This window comes from Echinops telfairi, unplaced genomic scaffold (genome assembly GCF_000313985.2).
Source record: "Echinops telfairi isolate 266 unplaced genomic scaffold, ASM31398v2 ScPeMD7_7458;HRSCAF=8496, whole genome shotgun sequence".
Lineage (NCBI taxonomy): Eukaryota > Metazoa > Chordata > Mammalia > Afrosoricida > Tenrecidae > Echinops > Echinops telfairi.
The window spans coordinates 47,566,943-47,584,638 of record NW_022111358.1 but is presented as its reverse complement, the minus strand read 5'-3'; the positions used below and the strand labels follow the sequence as shown (position 1 = coordinate 47,584,638).

Below are 17,696 nucleotides of genomic sequence, written 5' to 3'. Positions count from 1 at the left end.
GGTACGAAGCGAGAGGTCCTTCCTCAAGGACTGCTCTCACCTGATAACACCCCCAACGCACATGCGTCTCACCGCCTTTGCTTCTAAAGAGCATTCTGGGAGTCCTTTTTATAAGTTGTTCTTTCTTCTGGTCACCCACAGTACATTCAGTACTCCTTACCAAGACCATCCTCCGAAGGCATCAACTCTTCGCTCTCCCTTATTCGCTGGCTGGGTTTCCCATGTGTCTGAGGGTGGGCACTGGGAGGGTCATGGCTTGGGTGGGTCACAGCTGCAACTTCAAAGGGAAGCCTTTGCTTTTGAACCCTCCTGAGAAGGTCTTCTGCCGCAGACTCGCCCAGCGGGTGCATAATGTGATTCCGTGACTTCCCTGGTGCGGACTGTGGATCCAAGAAAAATGAGATCCTGGACACCCCCCACCCCCACCCCAGCCCTTCTCCATGGCCTTGATACCGGCTCACGGGTGAACTGTGAAGGTTTGTGTTGTCTTGACATTGCGTGGTGCTCCGTCCTGGCCACTGCGGTCTTTCCTCGTCACCGGGGAGCGCTTGCCAGGCTCTCTCTTGCCACTTTCAGCAGGCAGGGTCACTTTGCCATCGGCACACTGCAGGTCGTACACCCAGATGCCAAGTTCTCCTTCATATAGTCCAGCTTCTGGGATTATGCGCTCAGCACACAGATGGAAGAAGGCTGAGGAGAGGCTCTAACGCTGATGCCCACAGTTCCTGATGTGAAAACCAGGCCGTAGTATCTTCTTCTTCTTCCGGGGCAGCTGCCTCTAGGTCTCTGCACAGGCTCCACAGGCGCACAAGGAAGTCTTCTGGAATCCACATCCTTGGCCATGTTAGCCATACCTTGTTATGGTCCTCACTGTCTACTGCCTTTGCGTGGCCAATAAAACACAGGAGCATGTCTCGCGGGCATTCCCTGCCTTGAGCCATGATCCATCCATCAGCAGTGATCTCTCCTGTCCCCCTTCCTCTTCTGAACCCAGCTTGGATTTCTGTTCCCTGTTGTGAGCGTTAGATAATTTTATGTCAACATAAAGACAGATAAAAATGTAGGCGTGGTACCCAACCTGTCAATCGGGGCACAGCCTGATGGTGCCTCCTGGTGGACATGGCCTTTTCAGAAGGAGGGTCCTGAGAGCCTTCCCCTCTCTCAGCTTCACCTTCCTGCGCATTGGTCACCCCCAGGGACGTGGAGGCCTGCCATATGTTCCCCGACCTTGGATCCACGTGACTTCGCACCCACCAGCCTGTGATCTTCCTGCACTCTGCATTGTTGCACATGGCTGCGTGAGTCTGAAGAGGGACTTGTGGACTTGAGTTGAACTGGGCTGGGCTGTTTTCGTGATCTGTAATTGCTCCTTGATAAGAAGCTCTCTCTATCCATATGTGAGCGTCCCTGGAGTTGTTTCTCTAGCCAACCCGGCCTAACACACCTGTTGATGTGCTGCCACGACTGTTTTAAAAATGATCTTCAACAGCATTTTCTTTGCACGTGACATGTAGATATTGCTCGAGAATGTCCACCTTCTGTTGGGTCACCTTTCTTCGGACGAGGGAGAAAGAGGAGGCTGTCGACCCCCATAAAGAGTTGTAGTCTCAGAAACGCACAGGGGCGGTTCGACCCTGTCTAGTAGGGTCGCTCTGAGTTAGGGAGTCAAGCTCCCTGGAATGGTCTCATGTCGACGGGTCCGGGTCCTCGTTCAACATCCGCCGGCACTACAGCTCCTTCAACATTGCAACTTAAGCCTCTGGGTCTTTCAGCCTGAGACACACCCAGCACGTTCTTCCCTTCCGTTCTCTAAAGCCGGGCCTTTGCACGTTTCATTACAATGATTTACCCTCTCTTTGAGATCTTCCGCTCAGCTCATTGACACCACACTCTCTTCCACTTGCTTTCACTACGTTACACTCCAGAGAAAGTCCATTGTCTGGGTGTGCCCTTAATGGAAACAAGGCTACAAGAGCCCCATGATCGACCCAGGTGGTTTCTCTGAACCAGCCTTGCGAGGTTTTTCTGAACGGCAAGAGTGTGCCTGTGCCGCTCGCGGTACCCTTTCCTATTCTGTGGCCCCATTGGCAACTGGTGGGTAGAGTCGAGGGGCAGCAGGAAAGCCAGGCCCTCAGCAAGACGGATTGGCACGGTGTCAGCAACAAGGGACCCAAACATAAGAATAACGGTGAGGGTGGCACAAGGCGGGACAGCATTTCATCCTGCCGTCCGTCCGCAGGGTCACGAGCAGTCGGAACAGATGCAAGGGACCGAACAACAATAGCACGAGCTGCAACCGTGCTGAGTTGGTCTCCTGCTGAGGGGCAGAAACCCCCCCCCCCCAGCCATCGTGCCATCATGCTGATGGTCCCCTCTTCTGGAAGGTTCCCCTCTTGTATGTGCCGGTTTCCTGCCGCAGAAACGGCTCTGTGAAATAACGAAAAGGGAGTCCATCCTCTATTTGGCTTCTCTTCCTTTTTCACAGAAACGTGGTAAAGGTTGACGGTGGCAGATGTTCCCACAGGCTGTATGTCTGCTGATTTCTTTCTGTCGTTCAGCATTGTAACATTGTATGGTCGGAAGAAACAATTCCATTCATAAAGCCATCTGAACCCTGGATGAGCTGATGAAACACAAGGAAAGGAGATGGAGGGGAGAAGCCTAAGACCTCACACACCTATGAGTGATGCTGTCGTCAGGTTCCAGCAAGTCCGTTCGAACCAGAAACACAGCCCTGTGCCAGCCTCCTCATTGCTGTGACAAGCCGGTTGGTTTCTTGACTGTGGCTCCCATGCATCTCCGTGGTGGGCCATCCCGGACAACCTCAAACGCTTCCCCATGGTGCTTGCGGGAGCTACCTCTAGGATCCAGTCTCTCAGAGCTCAGGTGCATTGTCATGACCCATGCAGGTTCGCTGGCTCGTTTTCAGGAGCAGATCATCAGCCCCCACCCAACCCTCCCACCCCTGGTCACAGTCTGGGGGCTTGCTGAAACCCCTAGTCTGGTGAGCCTGCTGGTACTGGAAACGCTGAGAGCATCGCTTCCAGCTGCACAGCCACACACCAGCCACCGCGGAAGGACGCTGGAAAAAATGGACAGTGGAAGCAACTGCTAACGACTACAAAACGCACCTAGGCAATGGCAGACCCATCCAGCTGGGGCCCGCGGACATCGCTCGGCATCTTCTGAATGAGTCGGAGGGCTGTGGGTGGGGAGATGGCTCCCTGCGTCTTGCTGACCGAGCCCAGACACCACCGAGGTGTGCACCGCAGTCCCCAGCACCTCCCTTGCTCAAAGCCGGCCCTCCTTCCCGTTCCTGAAGCCTGGTAATGGTGCCGTGCAAAGCACCAAAGTTTCAGGCTTCCTCGCTTCCCTTGCCCGCATTTAACAGTGAAAGTGTCTGGGCATTGAAATGATGCCGCGAGGCGCGCGCAAAGGTCTAAGGTGCGAGGCAGGGAGCAGGTCCGCAGCCTCTGGGGAGGGCGGTAATCTCGCCGTCCTCGCAGCTTCTCTGCACTCGATTTGCAGGCCTGTTTCCAGAGATACCCTTCTGAGTCTAGCTCAGCTTCTCCGCACTCGACTTGCAGGCCTGTTTCCAGAGACTCTCAGGCAAGAGAAGCTTGCGGGATGGTCTCACTCCCTGCTACCCACCGTGCTTTGTAGGAGCGCCTCTTCCAGCGCAGGAGGGTTGTGTGTGAAGGAGCTTTGGTGGCACAGTGATTGAGCGCTCGACCACAAACCAGAAGATTGGGGGTTTTTTTTTGAACCCACCGAAAGAAAGATGTGGGTGTCTGCTTCCTGAACATTCACAGCCAAGGAAACCAACCGGGGTTCCCACCTACGGGGTCACGTGAGTCGGAATCGAGGGTTGTGTTGAGTGTGAAAGTGAGAACGGGAAACTAGGTGCGCTGCTTGAATCAGACATTCTATACAAGCCTGACCTTGACCGTGCAGGCGTTACCTGCTGTCATCCCCAGGGTCAGGTGATTGGATTGTTGTGATCCCTTGACTGGTTGTCAGAAATCGATCACCAGGCCTTCCTTCGGAGTTCCTTTCAGTCTGGAAGCTCCCTCAACCCCACTGGCATACTAGCAACACAGAAGTCTCCCTGATAGACTGCAGTTGGCTGTACACGTAGTACGCTGGCTGGAATCGAACCCAGGACGCCCAAGCCTCCTACTCCCACCCCACGTGTGTGCACTTAAACCCTGGTGCATCCCTAAGAGGATAGAGAGAAAGACACTGGCTCAAAATGATAAGCATAAATTAGGAGCAGTGATGACACCAACAAGCAATTGACATGTATCAGGAGGGTGACCTCCTGTCTCGGATTGCCTGGAGTACCCCAGTGTCAGCATAAAAAAGCCCTGAGTCCCAGGAAACCCCTCAGTCCGGGCAACTGGGAGAGCTGGTTACTGCACACCAGTAAGAGGCATGAATCCATCCAAGGAAGAAGCGAGAGACCTGAGATGGCCAGGAGAGATCCCACTTTAACCAGGGTCCAGAACTCTCTGTGACCGGCACTCCTGCATGGCCACTGCTCTCTACACTGCCCACCGATCCTGCATTACTACCCCTTCCTGTGTGCTCTACTATTTCCTGTGTGATGTCCTATGTGATCTGCCACTTCCTGTGTGACCTGCCACTTCCTGCTTCCTGCACTACCACCACTCCCTGTGTGGTCTACCAGAAGTGGTCTACCTCTTCCTGGGTGGCCACCATTTCCCACACAGCCACATTTTCTGTGTGGCTACTACTTCCTATGCAGTCTACCACTTCCTGTTGCAGACATGGTTTCCTGTGTGGTCTACAACTTCCTACATGGCCCTCCATTCCTGCACACTTCTTGCGTGACCTACCTCTTCTGGCATTGCTATCACTTCTTGTGTGGTCTACTGCTTCCTGAATAGCCACCCTTTCTGCATGGCCACCACTTCCGGTGTAGCCACTACTTTCTGAGTGGTATGACACTTTCTGCATGCTCTAAAACTTCCTGTGTGACCACCACTTCCTGTGTGATGTCCCTTTGTTTCTACATGCCCCCCACTGTGTGGCCTACCACTTCTGTATGGACGACCACTTCTTGCATGGGCACTATTTCTGCATGGCCACTACTTCCTGTGCAGCCACTCCTTTCTGGGTGGTCTACCGCCTCCTGCGTGGTGTCCCACATTCTGCATGGCCACCACTTCCTGGGTGGTCTTTACAGGAAGACCCAAAAGGGTGGCCTCTTGCACCTCAGGGTTCCTGAGTGCCCTGCCCCCCCAGTTTTCCTGGGACCTGAGGTTGAGCAGGTGGGGGAAGGGTGCTTCAGCAAGCAGGAGGGACACCCTTTCCCCTTACTCTTTATCTCCTTCTTGGGGCCTTGGGTTAGTGGGGGTCCAGAAGTCCCAGGTCCAGCCCCCGCCCTGATCTGTGACTCCCAGGAGGCCTGGGCGGGAAGTGGCAGAAGAAAGGAGTTGGAACCCAGAGAAGACTCACACAGGGGGTCAGCACTCACCCCAGAGACCCTGAGGGGCGTAGGGGAGACCAGAGAACATGCCTCCTAGAACAGCCGTCTGGGCAAACTCTTGGAGTTCAGTGTATCACCCTCCAGAAATGAGGAGGGGTCCAACGTGCTCCTCAAATTCAGTATGGAAAGAGCTGGCCGGACTCCGGCCATAGCTCCAGGGTCAGAGCAGAACTGTACTTCCAAGGGTCTCAAGGGCTGATTTCCCAACCTTGAAGTGGGTTGCCAGGCCTTTCTTCCGAGGGTCCTTGATGTACACTTGAGCCATCTACCTTCGGCTTAACCACTCAGCCTTCTAACCGCTTACACAACTGGGCACTGCCCCCAGGGTCATGCCTCCCTGGAAAGCTTGAAGCCCAAGCCAGAGCCTTGCTGTGCAGATGGAGGGCACAGTCAGCATGCATGCGTGCCCGGGGGGAGAGAGGGACCGGCAGTTATCCCTCCCTATCTTGCCCTCAGAGAGCCTATCCATCACACTAAAAGGTAGCTTTAAACACACTCCTATTTACTGTTTTACAACCTGCAAAAAGCCCAATAATGCCACTCGCCCCAGAGGAAGTGGTTTTGTCTCTCCACCCTGACCCACACCCTAGATGCCGTCCTGGGTGCCCACCGGCCGTAGCTTCCACCAGGCAGCCAAGACAAAGAGCCAAGCCCCCTGGGCGGGAGCCGCCTGCCTTTGGTATCAAAAGCACAAGCTGCTACTGTCCTCTCCTGAAGGAGATGTGGACAGTAATGTATTCAACAAAAAAGCAAGCACGGTGAAAATCTACGTCCCCATCATTGAAAGAGAGGGGGGGTGTGGATGGGGGGAAGAAAAGAACGGGAGAAGATAGGAGAGGCTCTAAGGAGACAGGAAAATGCCAAGGTGAGGGTCAGGCTGAAAGGAAAACCCCACCACAAGTCAATAGGACCTCGGCTATCAAATTAAAACACAGAGGTCGAAAGAAGAAAGTAGAAAAAAAAAATGCCAATCATAGAATTTACCAAAGGAATTTTTTTTCAAACAGATTCTCTTCCTCTCTGGACACAACATGCAGCATCATGTGTCTGCATGAACACGCATGACGTGGAGGGCGGGGCCTTTTGAATGTGTTGATCCCGTCGTGCCCTCAGGCTCAGAACAACAAAAAGGTACCCCCTAAGCCTCATCCTCGCAAAGAGGCCCCGCCAGTCAGGCCACCAGGCTGGCTCTCCCCAGATGGTGACAGTGAGTCTCCACAAGTGGCCCGTGGCCACACCTGTAGTTGACCTCTCTGGTGGCAAGGGGGCATGTGTGGGAATTTGGGCGTATGTGAGAGAGTTCTGTTAAGGGCACATATGCATTCAACCACAGAAGAGGTCCCGCCGCCCGCCACCTGATACCCTTAAGCATGCTCTGTCCTGCCAACTTTGACACCCATGGAATCTTCCAGAAGCCAGCTGACCCGGCAAGATGTTCTCTGGGTCCAGGTGGATGCATGTCTGAGACCTGAGGCACAAGAGTTTGGAGGGCAGTGAGAGCCTATTTGGGTACTTCTGCTCCTGGGTGTCCCCTGGAAGGGTGGCACTTTGCCCCAGAAAGGACTCTGGTGAAGGAGCTGAGCTGGCAAGGCTGCCCAGATGGGATAAACTGGAAGGGAAGGGCTCTGCACCCAGCGTTCCAGAACCGTTCCCTTTTAACCACGGGGGTCCTTAAAACTGGGCTGTGTCCTTCCGCAGGCCTGGGCTGGGCCCCAAGAATCGGGCAGCTAACAAGTCCCTGGGAGCTGAGGCTGCAGGCCAGGGAACCCCTCTTTGAGAACCACGGATCCCCAGCAGCCCCTGCACCCAGTGACCACCACGGGGTGGGGGTGGGGGGTGGGGGGGGCAGGCAGAGTTGGAGATGGCAAGAACCGGGATGAGGTGCCCGGGGATTTAGGATGACTAGGTTGTCGGCAACCACTCTGTAAAACCTCTCCCACGGATATCCGGGTCTTGGACCGAGGAGGCCAGGGACCATCTGTGTGCGCCCGGAGCCCGTGGGGGTGGGGACCCAGCCTCGACCTGGGAAGCCAGACTAGTCATCTGGTGGGACCCCGCGGCGGCGGCGGCGGGGAGCAGGGCTTAGGCTGCAGCTTCTGCGCGTTGGTCCGCTTGGCAGAGCAGCGCTGGGGGAGGTGGGCGACCAGCCGAGAGGAGTAAATTATTCACGGAGCCCCCACCCTGCCAACCTCCTCGCACAGAATCGCGCCTTCGACTTAATAATACTTATCAGCACACTTAGACACCCCCACACCCCCCACTCCATTTTGAAAGCAGGGCAGAGGACAGAGACGCCCTCCTCGTTTCTAATTAAGCCAGGACGCCCGGCCCTTCCCTGGGCCTCCCAGGCAGCGCCTGCCCCGAGGGGGAGGGGAGCGGCCGCTCGCCCTTGGACTTGGCTTTCGTCAGCGGCTGCAAAATCCGATGCCCAAAATAGCTCTGCCGTTGCCCTGGCAACCGGCGTCTCCCCCCTCCCCCACATTCCTTGGCACGTTGCTACCTCTTTCTAGCGGCCCAGTTCATAAACACGCCGCTAATGAAGCACGCTCGCGCGGTGACTTAGGGCCCAGCTGCGCCCGGGGAGATAGCAGCGCCAGGAAATAGGATTTCATGCGGCGCGGACCCTGGAGCGACTGGGCGCCCTTCGGGGCGACGCTAGCTCTGGGAGAGGGCCCAGATGCTGACCCCGGCTGCTCGGGCGTGCCCCTCGCCCAGCCCTACGGACAGGCGCGAGGAGAATGGCCATGGGTCTCATTAGGGACAGAGCCACCTTGCCAGGGAAGATTCCAGCGCCTCTCTCATCCCAAGGCAGGGGGCCATAGGGTTCATGAATTCAACCCCAGCCTTTCTGAAGATCAGCCAGGCCTCGGGCAGTGGCCATGGGACAGGCAGCCACCTCCCTGAGTTAGAACGCAGTGGGGGTCTCTCCTGAGCCAGGCCAGGAGAGAGGCCACTCAGAGGAGCCCGGAGAGTGAGTGACCTCTATCCTGGAGCCTTCCTGAAGGCCCTGGCGAAGCTATCCTCTGGCCCAGGCTTTTGTTTACTCTGAAAAGGGGAGGACTAGGCTGAGCCCGAGGAATGCCTGTGGCCAAAGGTCAGCAGTTCAACTCCACCAGCCCCTTTTCAGAAGCAAGGTGAGGCTGTCTGCTCCTGTAAAGAGTTTCTGCCTCACGGACTCCCAGGGGCAGGTCTCTGCCCTTCAGGGCCACTGTGAATCAGAACTGGCTCAGTGACAGGGAGCTTGGTGTGGGCTGAGCCCAGGTGGGCCAGAGGAAGTGGGAGAGCCCGGCCCTGGGGCCCTACAGGCTCCAGGACAAGCATCAGGAGGCAGCGGTGGCCAGGTCAAGGGTGAGGCAGTCCCGTCATCAATGCGAACATTACCTGGAGGGAAACTGCTGAAAATGACATTGCCTCTCTACCCCCGCCCCCTGGCATGCCTTCACTTTGGGTCAGACACCTGCACCCTCTCTGTCACCCCCTAAAGTGGCCAACGCCCTGCACACCGGCTCCCCAGTTCATTGGTGTGAGAACTGGTGTCTCCATCTCGGCTGGCCTTTGTCCCTTTGACAACCAGTTTCTTTTGCCCACCCACGAAGGCCCCAAATCAGACAAGAATCCACTTCAGCCCCTCAGGGGGCTAGGGTGAGGGGCTATGGTCCTCATGAGGGGTAGGCTAGGGTCTCTGATGGGGCAAAAGTCCGGGGGGGGGGTGTCCCCAGCTGCCTCATGATGCTGAGAGGAGCATTCAAGACACAAGTTGGGTCTTGTCACTCCAACATCCACCTGCATCACCTGCTGGTGGCGGCACCGTGGGTGACGTGTGTGTTGGTCTTCGAACCGGAAAGTCAGTGGTTCCAACACACCGGTCGCTCCAAGCCAACAACTCACCCCCCTGATGCCCAGGCACGGAGACCCTGGAAGACAGACAGGGTAAAACTGCCCTCGTGAGCTTCCAGGGTTGTAACTCTTACGGCAGTAGAAAGCCCCGTCTCTCCACAGAGCGGACGGGTCAGTGAACAGATGAATGCTTAATTACTGCACTCACCACCAAGGCTCCTCGGCCAAGTCCATGGCTGTCCGGTCGATTCTGACTCACAGAGACCCTGCAGGACAGGGAAGAACTGCCCCTTGGTAGCCTTTGCTCTTGTCCACTCCCTGGAAGGCCCTCACCCTGTCTCCAGGGTGACCCGAGCACCCAGGCCCAGTCCAGAACCCGCAGCCCACATGCCTGCCAGCAGAGACCTCTGGGCCACAGGGTCTCTCAAGCTACCACAGACAGGGAGACCCAATGGGCTGGGCCATGGGCAGGCAGGGGAGAGCCTGACCTGAGACCACTGGCCCTGCCGGCCAGCCAGCATGAGCCCACAGACCTAGCCCCACTGTGTCTCTGCACGTGGCCTTCCCATCAGCAACTGCAGGAGTGGCACGCAGGGAGGTGGCCGGCCCTTTACTCTGTGGTGCCGTTGGGTGGGTTTGAGTCGCCAACCCTGGAGGTACAAATCGAGTGCAGACCCTTCGTGCCACTCACAGGCCTCGTGTCCTGCCCAAGAGCAAAGGCTGCCCCCTCTGCCCCCAGCCCACCAGCCCTCTGCTTGGCTGCCACCCTCCCTCCCCTCTACCCAGGAACCCTTTCCCTCCTGAGCCCCCCCCCCCCCCCCACCCCACACACACACACACACAGTAACTGGTCTGGGACCCTCACAAGAGCCAGCAGCCCAGAGGGGCCCAAAGCCTAGGGGGAGGGAGCCTCTCCTGTGGCTGCTTGCAGCTCAGCCACTCTTCCCCAAAGAGGGTCTTCCCCAAAGACCCCACACAGGGGATCCCCCCCTCCACGCGTGCTTCTCATGCTGCTGAGGGTCACCACGTGGTAACTGGGGACCTTCTCTCCTCCCTCAGGGCAAAGCTGAGCTACATGTAGATTAAAAAAAATCATTTTATTGGGGGCTCGTACAACTATTATCACAATCCATACATACATATATCTTATGTCAAGCACATTTGTACATTTGTTGCCCTCATCATTCCCAAAACATTTGTTTTCTACTTGAACCCTTGGTATCAGCTACTCACTTTTCCCCTCCCTCCCTGCTCCCCCCTCCCTCATGAACCCTTGATGATTTATATATTATTTTTATCTTGTCATATCTTACACTATCCGACATCTCCCTTCACTAAGGTGACCAGATTTTAACATTAGTAAAGCGGGACAAAAGCAGGACACCATTGATAAAACTCATAGCCTGGCGAAATAGTCACGTGGCAGCCGAAAACCGTATACCCTAGCTTATCGTGCATTCTTTCCAAAAATTGGGACTTTTTAAAAACGCTGCGGAACGCAGGAAAAATTCTTCAAAATTGGGACTGTCCTGCCAAAAACGGGACGTCTGGTCACCTTACCCTTCACCCTCTTTTATGTTGTCTGTCCCCCAGGGAGGAGGTTATATGTAGATCCTTGTAATCGGTTCCCCTTTTCCACCCCACTCTCCCTCTACCCATCTGGTATCGCCACTCTCACCACTGGTCCTGAAGGGATCATCTGTCCTGGATTCCCTGTGTTTCCGGTTCCTATCTGTACCAGTGTACATCCTCTGGTCTAGCCAGATTTGTAAGGTAGAATTGGGATCATGATAGTGGGGGGAGATGAAGCATTTAAGAACGAGAGGAAAGTTGTATGTTTCATCATTGCTATACTGCACCCTGACTGGCTCATCTCCTTCCCATGACCCTTCTGTAAGGGGATGTCCAGTTGCCCACAGATGGGCTTTGGGACCCCAATCTGCACTCCCCCTCATTCACAATGATTTGATTTTTTGTTCTTTGATGCCTGATACCTGATCCTTTCAACACCTCATGGTCACACAGGCTGGTGTGCTTCTTCCATGTGGGCTTTGTTGCTTCTGAGTTAAATGGCTGCTTGTTTACCTTCAAGCCTTTAAGACCCCAGACGCTGTATCTTTTGATAGCCGGGCACCATCAGCTTTCTTCACCACATTAGCTTATGCACCCATTTGTCTTCAGCGATCTTGTCAGGAAGGTGAGCACCATGGAATGCCAGCTTAATAGAACAAAGTGTTCTTGCATTGAGGGAGGACTTAAGTGGAGGCCCAATGTCCATCTGCTACCTTAATACTAAACCTTTAAATATATGCACATAGATCTATTTCCCCATCCTCATATACAAATATATTTACAGATGTACATGCCTTTATTTAGACCTCTAGAAATGCCCTTTGCCTCCTCGTTCTTTCCTCTATTTCCTTTTACTTTCCTCTTGTCCCATTATCATGCTTAGCCTTTATTTGGGTTTCAGTAATTTCTCTTGGTTACATTGCCCTTGATCAATCCCTACCAGGCCTCTTACACCCTCCTTGCCACTGACTTTGGATCACTTGTGTTCCCATGTCCCTGGATTGGTCAACACCACCTCCTTTCTCCCACCTCTCCCTCTAGCATGTCCCCCAGGAATCATCAGTCCCATTGTTTCCTCCTCCAGACTGTTCATCCAGCCTATCTTATCTAGATAGACCTGCAGAGATAATAATATGCACAAAAGAAAACAAGACAGAGCAAAACAAAGCAACAAAAGAAAAAAATGACAACAAAAACAATGACAAAAATTAATTAAAAAAAAACAACCTGTAAATAGTTCAAGGTCTGTTTGTTGAACTCTAGGAGTGTCCTCCATGCCCTGGCCCCAAAGTCTATCCTTGGCACTCCCTTGGGACCTCCTGCTCTGCTCCCCACCGCCGCTCTGCCGCACGCCCTTAGTGTTTTGCCTCGGTGTGGTGGGGCCAGACAGGGCCAATTCCGACCCTGTGTCTCCAGTGTTGTCCCCCAAAGGGCCATGGGTCAGTGAGGGACAGCGTGTCTCATAGTGGGGTCCACTCTGTGCATTGGCTGCTCTGAGCGGGGATATGGTCCTCCAGGCTTGGTGGGCCAGGATGTGCTCCATTCCCGTGTGCTTTGATCAGACACGTCCCTCTCCCCGAGCTGCAGCTTCAGTGCTGTCCTCTAAAGTAAATCCTTCTGGGGTCCATGCGGATTTTAAGGGCTCAACGCCAGGCCTTCCTTCCAATGCACTTGTGGGTGGGTCCCCACCTTTGATTAGTGGCTGAGTGCACTGGCCCTTCCGCACAGTGGGAACTGGGTCTGGGACACTGCTTGCCCCAGAAAGAGTCCCCAGAAGGACCTGGCTGCTAGCTTCCTTCCCTCTGCCCCTGGGGAGGGCTTTGGTGGACATATGCCCACCAGCTTACCTGGGCTCCCACCTGCTCTCCCAGCAGTCCCTGTCCCACTCAGTAGCAGTGACCTAGGAGAGGGGCCCCGGGAGGGGCTCTGCGGCCCACTTTGGCCTAACCAAAGCCCTCCCTCCCGAGGGTGCAGGGTGTCAGGAGCTGCCTGCCTGCCTCCCTCCGCCCCCAGGAACCCTTTTCCAATCTCAGGGCCATAAACACCTCGTTCAATCTGCTACCTCAGCAGCCTCCAGCGCCTCTGAGGGCGGCTCAACACCCACCCCAGCCCTGCCCACGGGTGGCTTCCCTGCATACCGGGCGGAGGCGGGGTGGGGGGACAGAGGAGGGCTCAGGCTTAGGGCTGGGGTGGGTGTTGATGGCAGGGGGGCGAGATGGCCTTTGGTTTCCTGCGTGCGTGGAGAGAGAGAGAGAGAGAGAGAGAGAGAGAGAGAGAGAGAGAGAGAGAGAGAGAAATGCCTGCCAGCGCAATTTGGTTTCCAAGGCAACAGTGTGCGGTGGCCAGGCTGGCGCAGCACGCTGCGAAAGAGAAGCGCGTGTCCTCCGAACCGCTCCCAGCTGGAGCCCCGCCAGTGGCTGCGCTGCCCCCTCCCCGGTGCTGCCCAGGGCCCAGGGCGCGGGGCCAGGGTCCCAGAACCACCCAGAGGGTCGCTGGGGCGGGGTGGTGGGCGTCTCAGGAGGAAGTACCAATTGCCTGAGCGGGGGCCCCACGCCACGCCGCCCCCACCTGCCCCACCCCGGCTGCGGGTGGGGGCCGGCAGACTGCAGGCCACCGTGGCCCACTCCTCCGCTAATTATTTCCCAGGCCGAACACGTGATTATGTCTTATCCTGGGAATAATGCATTTGGAATCACCGCTGTGATGAGTTAATGGGCGCTTGGTGGGCGTCGTTTGAGATTCCCCCTGCAAAGCCCTGTTCTATTTTTAACAGTGGCTGGGGCGGGTGCCAGGAAGGGAGGATGCGCTACTACGCAGGCGCGCGCCCAGGCTGTGAAGCCGCGTGCCCTCCCTGCAGACGAAACGTAGTTCCCAGAGCCCCGAATGGCTGGACTCCCACAGACTGGCACCCTGGCTCCCAGGCGGGACGGAGCGATGCCATCCCACCACCCCGTGGTCTTCTGCGCCCCCAAACCAGTGCACTAGCTCTGAGCCAGGGGCTTCACCGGGCGGAAGCCACGCCTCCAAACAGCCCAACAGGCAGCTGTGGTTTACACTTGGGCTACTAACTGCAAGGTCAGCAGTTCAAATCCATCAGCCACTCTGCAGGAGAAAGACGAGGCTCTCTACTCAAAGAACTACAGTCTCAGAAGCCCACGGGGGCCAGGTCTACCCTATCCCCACTCTCTCTACCATCAAATCAAGAAGGTCCCCTGGGGCCTCTGTTATACACACAGTCGCCATTGGTCAGCGTGGAACCTCGGTCAGTCACGGGTGGGGTTGGCTTGGCTTTTCACCAACAGGTAAACTGAGGCTTGAGACTTTGAAAGCTAGGATCCTGGTCTTGGCTTTCAGCGCCTACCCATCCACCCCTGTATCCCGAGATTGGAGGCAGTAGGGACTCACGCAAGTACCAACTTCACCTCCCCACCCCACCCTACCCATCTATTAGCCAACGTTACCACCTGTCAGATCCCAAACCCAACTCAAACTCACTGCCATCGAGTCCGTGCTGACTCATAGTAACCCCCGTGGGTTTCCATGACTGTAACTGTTTACAGGAGTAGAAAGCTCAGTCTTTCTCCCGCAGAGGTGCTGGTGGCTTTGAACTGCTGTCCGTGCGGATCATAGCCCAATGGGTAACCTCTACATAAACAGATCACTGGCCAAAAAAATACAGCCAAGTGCCTTCACCTTTTGCTCACACAGAGGATACTTCGTGACTACTGCACCTACCCCTTCCCCACCTACCTGACGACCCTGGGTCTCTGAGGGACCCCAGACTATCCTTTCTGACTTCTCCCCTCCCCTCCGTCCCTGGGGCAGGATCACACCCTCTTCCTGGGCCCAGGGACATGCTCGAAACTCACCAGGTCAACCCTCTCCCACTCACCGACCGCTGGCTGCTGGTGATGACAACGGGCCTGGTTCTTGGCCCTGCCCAGGGGCGCCACCGCCCGACCATACCTGCCACATCTCGGGGGCCCCTCTGCCTGTCTCAGGGTGTCCTGGTGACACCCTGTGTGATAACTGCCAGGCATGCTAGAGAAATACGGGCAGAGGTGGGTGTGGGGAGTAGGCTGGGTCCCCAAAGCCCAGAGGCAAGAGGCGAAGTATCGTTTCTGGACATGTGGGGCAACTGGGAGAAGTAACCACCTGCAGGAGGGGGTAGGGGCGCTCCTGGGAGGGCAGAACGGGGTGAGGGTCTTCATGGGAAAGTCTTGAGAGGACACGCTGTCTCCCACAGGGCACCCATGTGTGGGCTTCCCAAAGGTGAGGCTAGTTTCCCATCTTTTTGACCCACTCTCCACTGCAACCCCCTCCCTCCAACTCTCTCTCTCTCTCTCTCTCCTGGACCAGGGCCAGCTCCAGGCAGTGATGACGAGACAATGCCCCACCACCACCCACCCAGGGCACCGTCCCTTTGCACACCAGAAGCTCCGCAATGCCCACACCTCTGCTCCCATAGACTCACAGTCTGGGAAGCCCACCAGGCCATCCTTCCATGTCCTGTAGGGTCACTGTGAGTCGGCATCGACTCCGTGACAGCAAGTTTTTTGTTTTATGTTTCGGTGGATCCCAAGATTCGGATCCTGGTCCTGGCGCGTAGGCTAACGTGGCGCCTTCCCCATCGTTTGTCGCCGTCCTCGGCTCAAAGATGGATCCATCAGCCAGTCCAGGCTTATGGGGGGAAGCTCAGAACCTCTCCCGGAGCCACTGGGCCTCTCTCTGCCCCTGGATGTGACCGATGGGTGTGGACTTAGAGAGGACAATGGGCATGCATGCCCACACTCACACTCAGGCACTCACACACACTCATGCTCACACACAAACACAGGCACTTGCTCACTCAGATGCACAAGCATGTGTATGCATGCTGACAATCACACACCCTTATTCATTCTTGGGCTCAACCCCACACGTAGACCCACGTCTACTCCCACCGAAAGCCCCCTGGCTCTAGAACAACAGGAGGCTGAGTCCAGCACGCATGGTCTCTGGGGAGGTGATCAGGTGACCCCAATCCAATCTGCTCATCAAAAGCCCAGTGGAGCACCCCCACCACAGCCAGCCCCCTCAGGAGTGTACCAGATGCCAGACAGAAGTGCCTAGTCCAGAGGGGGCCGAGCTCTCTCCCTGGGTCCTCGGGCCAGTGAGGGGCAAGGCCCACTTCGAAGGCCTGTCCCGGCTGCTGAGCCCCAGCCTGCAGAGCCGAGAAAGTCAAGGGCTTGCTGTGCTGATGGACACCCATGCTGTTCACTGGATTAGAGAATGCAGGGAGACCCCCCCAGGCGCTGTCCAGGGATGAGGGGCCTTGCAGGAAAGAACAACGGTGCTGGCACCAGACCGAGGCAGGGGAACCCTAGCTGGAGTCGCTGTGGTGCCAATTGACAGGCTGACCCTCCGAAGAAAGGCCCGGAGACCAGCGTCTGAAAGGCCAGCCACCGAGACCCTGTGGGGCACCCTCTGACTCTGGGGTGTCAGGAGTTAGCGCTCCCATGGGGGAGTCCTAGGGGCCCCTCCGATGATCAAAAGGGAGGGTCCGGTCGGACAGCTGTGGTGCACACCCCAAAGGCAGGTGTGGACCCCACGGCAGTGAATTTGACACCCACCTGGAATGGCCTCCAGGTGGGCCGCTGGCCCAGGAAGGGAGAGGCTGACAAAGATCAGATGGGGTGAGAGGAGATGCTCTGTAAGGGGAGAGCCCAGAGCTGGTGGGCAGGGCCTGCTTTAGACCACTCACCTGGGGAGGGGGCGGAGCAAAGGCGCTATTGGCCGCCAGCCAGCGGGAGGTATGGAGGCTTGCTGTTGAATTGTGCTGGGTAGGGCAGGGTCAGAGAGCTTCGGAGCCTGGGCCCACCACCCCCATCCTCCAGTTCTGGCAGCATTTCCTGAATCTCCTGGAAAGTTTGGGACCCCAGCCAGGCCAGGCCCCCTCTCGTACGGCATTCCCCCACCTCACGGCCAGGTGTTGGAGGATAGGAAGGTCATCAGCTACCAGCCCACGGGCACCTGTCCTGGGTCACTAAGGCCAAGATGGGGCACAGCGGGGTCTGATGGGTGCAGCACTCCATCCTGCTCCCCTGTGCCCGCAGAGCGCCCCTGGCGGGGTGGTTGTTTGTGTGGTTGGGTGCCAAGGAGCAGGCCCCGGACCCATAGCCACACGTGCACAACAGAACAAGCACCGCCGGTCCTGCGCCGTCTTCACACTGGTGCTCACACGCTGTGTCCACCCATCTCATCGAGGGACTTCCTCTTGTTCGCTGCCCCTCCGCTTTACCAGGCATGATGCCCTTCTCTAGGGACTGGGGTCTCCTGACAACAGGCCCAAAGTACGTGAGACCAAGTCTCGCCATCCTTGCCTCTAAGGAGCGCTCTGGCGGTACTTCTTCCAGGACAGACGTGTTTGTCCTTTGGGCCGTCCACAGTCCGTCCGATCCTCTTCTCCAGCCCCGTCATTCAAAGGCATCGATTCTCCGCCGCCCATCCTTATTCAGGGTCCGACTCTCCCAGGCTGATGAGCCGAAGGGAGATGCTGTGGCTGGGGTCGGACGGACGCGCTCTGGTCCTCAGCACAGCACCCGAGCTTCCCAAACCTTGAAAGAAGTCTCAGGCGGCAGATGGACCCAATGCAGTACGTCCTTGCGCTCGACTGCTGCATCTGTGAGCACTGCAGCTGGAGCCCAGCAAGACGGGACTCTGGACCACGTCAGCCTTTGCTCCGCTTACCATCCTGTGCCCTACTGGCCCCCGTGGGAGGAGTGGGGCCTTCTTT

The 17,696-nt window shown here is 56.6% G+C and overlaps 1 long non-coding RNA gene across 2 annotated transcripts in view; it reads left to right on the top strand.

Moving 5' to 3' along the window:
* Positions 1 to 3,638: 3,638 nt before the first annotated feature.
* Positions 3,639 to 17,696, top strand: part of LOC123522710 — a 17,235-nt gene continuing 3,177 nt past the window's right edge. Inside the window, exons 1-2 of one of the 2 annotated variants that reach the window (XR_006680939.1) lie at positions 3,639 to 3,850; positions 6,520 to 6,643. This is a non-coding gene — a long non-coding RNA (uncharacterized LOC123522710). The remainder of the gene's footprint in view (positions 3,851 to 6,519; positions 6,644 to 17,696) is intronic. The other variant, XR_006680938.1, reaches the window with a different exon arrangement.